The sequence below is a fragment of the Mesocricetus auratus genome, unplaced genomic scaffold (genome assembly GCF_017639785.1).
Source record: "Mesocricetus auratus isolate SY011 unplaced genomic scaffold, BCM_Maur_2.0 Super-Scaffold_100676, whole genome shotgun sequence".
Classification (NCBI taxonomy): domain Eukaryota; kingdom Metazoa; phylum Chordata; class Mammalia; order Rodentia; family Cricetidae; genus Mesocricetus; species Mesocricetus auratus.
This window is the reverse complement of record NW_024429266.1, coordinates 172,617,325-172,623,108: the sequence shown is the minus strand read 5'-3', so window position 1 is coordinate 172,623,108 and position 5,784 is coordinate 172,617,325.

The window sequence follows — 5,784 nt, the reverse complement described above, 5'->3', positions numbered from 1 at the left end:
TGTAATTACATCTCAAGGCCTTGCTCAAGGCACATCTGCTAGTATAGTTTTGGCCAAAGCAATTAACACAGAGGAGGGTAGCATTACCCAGTCTGCCTTTTGTGGAAGAACTTCATGACTTCATGAAAAAGGGCTCTGGAAATAGGGAGGGCCAAAGAACTAGGGTCAATAATTCACTTGACTACCATTAACATGTAAGCATCAATTAGATAGCTCAGTCCAGGCACAGCAGGGATGAAGGGGCCTAATAAACAGGACTCATAAGATTCATGAAGGGAGACAGGAGCAATATAGGTAAAGGCAATATTTCTCTAGATAGGACTGTAAGCTGGACACTTGGAGACTATGAGAGGTTACTAGAGACAGGAACGGTATTCCTCAAACTTGGTCAAGCACCAGGGTCCCCTGCATGGCTTCTTTGCATGGAATAGTGAACTGCACTATGGTGGTTTGAATGAAATGTCTCCCATTGTATCATATATTTTAATATTTGGTCCCCAATTGGTGATACTCTTGTGTAGTGTTAGAAGGTGTAGCCTTGCAGGAATAATTATTTCATGGATGGGGGAGGGGCATTGAGAGTTTAATGACTTTCATAATTTCCAGTTCTCTGTCTGTTTCCTGCTTGTCGATCAGCTTCCTGGTCTAAGCTCCATGCTTCCACTCTTGGATCTTAGCTGGGGAGCCATAAGCCCCAGTGAACTCTTCTGGAAGTTGCCATGGTCACGGTGTTTCATCAGTGCAATAGAAAAGTAGCCAATACACTACTTTCTGGTGTTATCATGCAGTAGGTTTGCAGTGGTGTTTGGGAATTTGTACTTGCAACAGATTTGTAGGTAGGACTAGAGTTGTTCATGCAGAAACCATGCATGGTGGTGCAATTTGCAGGAAAGGTGATCGCTAATGGAGAGAGACTATGGGCCCTGCCCAAGTGCCTGATTGCAATGCCCCCTTTCATTTCATCTTTACCCTGTTCCAACACATGCTCCTCCATTTTCACAGTTTTCTTGCTTCTATAAATATCAACATTTCTACATCTTGTCCCAAGAAACCCTCTCTTCCTGTCTTGGTTTCCCTTCTTGCTCTCAGAAGGCATTAGAAACCAGAGTGTGATTGGGGTGCACCCAAAAGATGCTCATCTTCTATGCTCAGGGTGGAGAAGAGTGACCATGTAAAAAGATGACTTCTAGGAAGGATGTGGCTCACCTGAGTATTCCTGATGGTTTATCTTGTCTTGGATCTGTCCTTGTAACTTTCATTTAAAAAGTATGTGTAGTGCCTGCAGGCAGCCATCACAAGACACTAGTTTGAATGACTTATGCAAAATAAAAATGTTCCTTGAGGACCATTGTAAGAGTGTCATTAAATTTAACCAGGAGTTTGATGAATGGCAGCTTCAAAACCAGTTTGTTCTTAGAGTTTGACTCAGGATTAGCATGATCTAGGACCACAGTGGGACTTTCAGGGAGCTCAGCTCAACTCATTGAGCTGGGACACCAGTGAATACCCTGTTCATGCCCTAAGTTCCTGCCCTAAGCAGCTGGTGCTGTGGAGATACTTATAGCTCATTCCAAGAGAGGCACAGAAATAAGGTCACCTGCTGCACAGAAGAGTATCAGTGGCTTCTTTTTGCCAAATACCCCTTTCACTCTGGGGGCACACAGTGCAAAAATAAGGGAGTATTGCTTCCTTTTCTTACAAGTCCCAGGGTTGGAATCTTCCTTATTTTTCCTCTTCCTCTACTTCATTCTCTTGCTTTTTAGTTTTTTTGAGACAAAGTCTCCCTATGCAGTTCAGACTGGCCTGAAGCTCTCTATGTATCCCAGGCTGACCTCAGATCCATAATTCTGTTATTGCCTTTTGTTTTAGTCTCCCAAGTCCTAGAGTTACATGTGTATACCATCACATGGGCTGTGTATTGGATTCCTATCAGTCATTAGTTCATTCAGCACACATTAACTGACACGCTGAGAAGACAACTTGTGAGCCCCACAAAGTCACTACTCTCCTGGAATTTATATTCTAGAAGGTAATAGAGACAATAAATAACTGAACAAAGAAATGCACGAAGTAATCGGCTAGTGCTGTGCAGTTCTGAATTATGGATGGAACAGGAAGAGGAGGGCCTTAAATGGGGTGATCCAGGAAGTCTCCCTGAAAATAGGGAAGTAGGAAGTGCAAATGCCCCAAGGCAGGAAAATAACTTGTTTTGTCTGAGAAGCCAGAACTTGGATGTTTAATGGGCTGGATACCTGAAACTAAAGAGAGATGATGGAAAAGGATGTTGAGAACACATGTGAGAGTTTATCTCACAAGCTTTATGGGCTACATGAAAGAGCATGGATTTTTTTTTTTTTGCCATTGAAAAGTCACTCAGGGTTTTCAGCTGGGTATTATTTATATGTAGTTAAGCCTACTGTGGCTACTTTGTGGGGAACAGAATTTAGGGCACATGTGCAAAAGCTTGAAGCTCCTCAAATACTAGATAGGTCTCTGATGTGCTATGGACTAGGGTTCAGGACTGGAGAAGTATTTGGAATCAGATTGTATGTGGTCTTATCTCATTTCTTCCTAACTTTGTGAGCTGAAAACTCTCAGGTTTCAGTCTTTAGTTGTGTCTATAATTCAAGCTTTGAGAGGCTGAGGCAGAAGGACTATGACCAGCATCTGCTACATAGTATTTAACAACTAGTTTCTTGGAAAATAGCAAACAAGGAAAATAAAAAAGAAGAGAAGTAAGAACCTGGCTCTTAAGTTAATAATGACCAGTTTATTCAATGTGCAAATGCCTGAAGATTCACAAAGCTAAAGCCACTCTGTAGATCTTTCCCACACACCAGGCTAGGGGGGCTGTCCCTTTGAGAATTCAGCTATCAACACCCAGCTCCTCTGAAAGAGAGTCCCAGGAGATGATCAGAATTTCAGAGACTGAATAACTCCACATGCTGGATCCATGTGCAAACTTGCTTCTGCTCCCATGGTGAAGTTTTAGGCTGTCCATAAATATTTGGAAAAAGTGCCACTAAATTCCTAAGGCCAAGGAGGGGTCAGATCTTGTGTTGAGAGTTGGAACAAATAGCGGCTATCATGGAGACATGGTCTCTGACCACAACTGAGAATGTAGTGACTGGAGTTAGAAACCATCTAGACTTGACTTTTCTGTGCTGGATGATGATGTAACTTCCATTAGTCTCAGTTTGTCACATCTTCAAAGTGGGACAATCATGAAAGCTCCTCCTAGGAAGTCATTAGGATTAAACAAGTTAACACTGGAAAAGCACCATGTGAGAGTGAAAGAAAATGTTATTATCAAGGGATCTGGCAATATCAGAACAAAGGTCAGACGTGTTGATTCTTTCTGAGATCCTTATAAGATGTAAGGAAACTGTTAGGCTTTTCTCTTCTGTTGTGTGACACTGTTCCTAGGGAGACATAAACAAATACATACTCATTTCAGGTAGGGAACCAATGACAGACCAAAGTACGGATACCACCAAAGTCCAGTTTGGTAAACCAATGACTATTCTTGGGGTTACTTACTTAAATGAGCAGAAATGACTCAGACAGCTGCATTATCAAAGCCTACCCCAACATAGGTTATGGTTCATGAAAACTGGAACCCTGGAACATATTGTACAGTCTGTAGGCAGCCCAATGGGTTATAGAGTATTATTTCCATATAACTCTGGTCTGAGTCCCTTCTAGGCATGTCAGTTCTTCTAGGCAGCTCAGCCGTCCTTACTGCTAATATACTAATATATGCTTGAAGTGGAGACACATAGTGAATCTGGTCAGTTTCAGGGACTTCCTGAAGTATTTGAGTTGTTTACTTCCTGCGTTTAAGGAGCTTCCTTGAAGGGTGGAATGCTTCATCTTCTTTTAGAACATCTAAACATTTCACATCTCATTAAGTTTCTTTCCAAGATGGAAGGTTTTGATTTTTAAATTAACTGATACAAAATCTGGCAAAGTAGCTAACATAACATAAAGAGGGAAAGACACATTTTGGATCACAATTCTGGAGATTCTGGTCTATGTTCTTCATCTTTCTTCATTCTGGGCCTGTGGGGGAGGTAGAGCATCATGGATGTAGGAAGCTAAGGAGGAGGAAGCTGTTTATCTAAGAGTAAACAAGAAACAGACGATGAGGAAGGGTCTAGGGACCACAGATAGACTTACTTCTTCCACCTAGGCCCCATATCCTAACATTCCCAGAAACTCCCAAAACACCTATACTCAGTGGAGACTGAATGTTCACACATGAGTCTGGGGGAACATTTCATATCTAGACCATAATACACATTCATCATGCAAGTTACTTCTTTGTCCTTTCCTGTAATCTAATGGGTGAGGCTATAGGGGACATCTCATGCAAACCACCATACCTTTTTCTCAAAAAATAAGGTGAATGACTCCTGAGGAATGATACCCAAGGTTGATCTCTGGCATCTAATTGCACACATGCACACACACAAACAAACACAAAGGCACACAGACACAGAAACAGACACACAAACACACACTAAAATGATAAAGATATCACTATGCCTATTACAGCAGTTATAAAGATAAACGTCTTACTAAGGTGATACTGCCAACAGGAGTGTAAATTATGTACTCTAGAACCTGGTATCTGGGAGATGCACTTGTAGAGGTGGTCATTGATTAATATTTGGCCATTTATACCATGTTATATTGATTTTCATTGAGTTCACTTCTAACTGTCATACTTACAAAGAATCTAAACACTTATCACTTCTGCTAAAGCATGGATGAAAAGGCTGACTCATGCTCTGTCATGGTTAGTTTTTATTGTTAATTTGACACAACCTGGGTCACCTGGTAAGAAGGAACCTTAATTGGAGAATTGATTCAATTAGATAGGCCTGTAGGCATGCCTGCCTTGATTTCCAAATGTGGTAGGAGGGCCTGGTCCACTGTGGGCAGCACCATCCCTAGGTAGGTGGGTCTAGGCTATACAAGAAAGCCACTGACCATGAGCCAAAAGGCAAGGCAGTAAGCAGAATTCCTCTATTGTTTCTGCTTCAGTTCCTTCTTGAGTTTCTTTTCTGGCTTGCCTTGATTATGGACTGTGACCTGGAAGTGTAAGCTGAAATAAGCACTGTACTTCCCAAGTTTATTTTGATGTTTTTTTCATCTCAACGGAATGAAACTAGAATACCCTGTTAGTTATTGAGACATAGGCTGAGGATTTGAGTCCACTGCCTGATTAAAAGAAGGATTAGGAATAGTTTATGGTTTAAGTCTGGATGTCTTTGGATCTTTAGGAGGTGGAGTCTGGCTAGCTGAAGTGGGTTGCTGGAGACAGGCCTTGAAGATTATATCATTTCTTAGTGAACTCTCTGCTTCCTGATCTACCAAGCTTTAACACAGACATCCCATGCTCATGTCACCATGGACAGATCCACTATGCTACCATGACTTCTTTACTATGATGGACTATTCCTTCTGAAACCAAGGGCCAGAATCTTATCTCCTTTAAGTTGTTCCTATTAGCCATAAGAAAAGTCACAAACACAAGTGGAGAGATGTGGTCTATCATGAAGAGCCTGGTACATGGTAGGTACTTCCTAAACATCTCATCACTTAATATGCTTGCAAGTAGGAAGGATTTTTGCTTACCTTTGTGTGTGTGTGTGTGTGTGTGTGTGTGTGTGTGATATTCATCTAGTGTAATTTCCTCAGGAGCCAGGTGTCTTGAGTTTGGCTAGACTGGCTGGTAGTGAATCCAGGGATTTCCCAGTCTTCCTAATGTCGTGATTA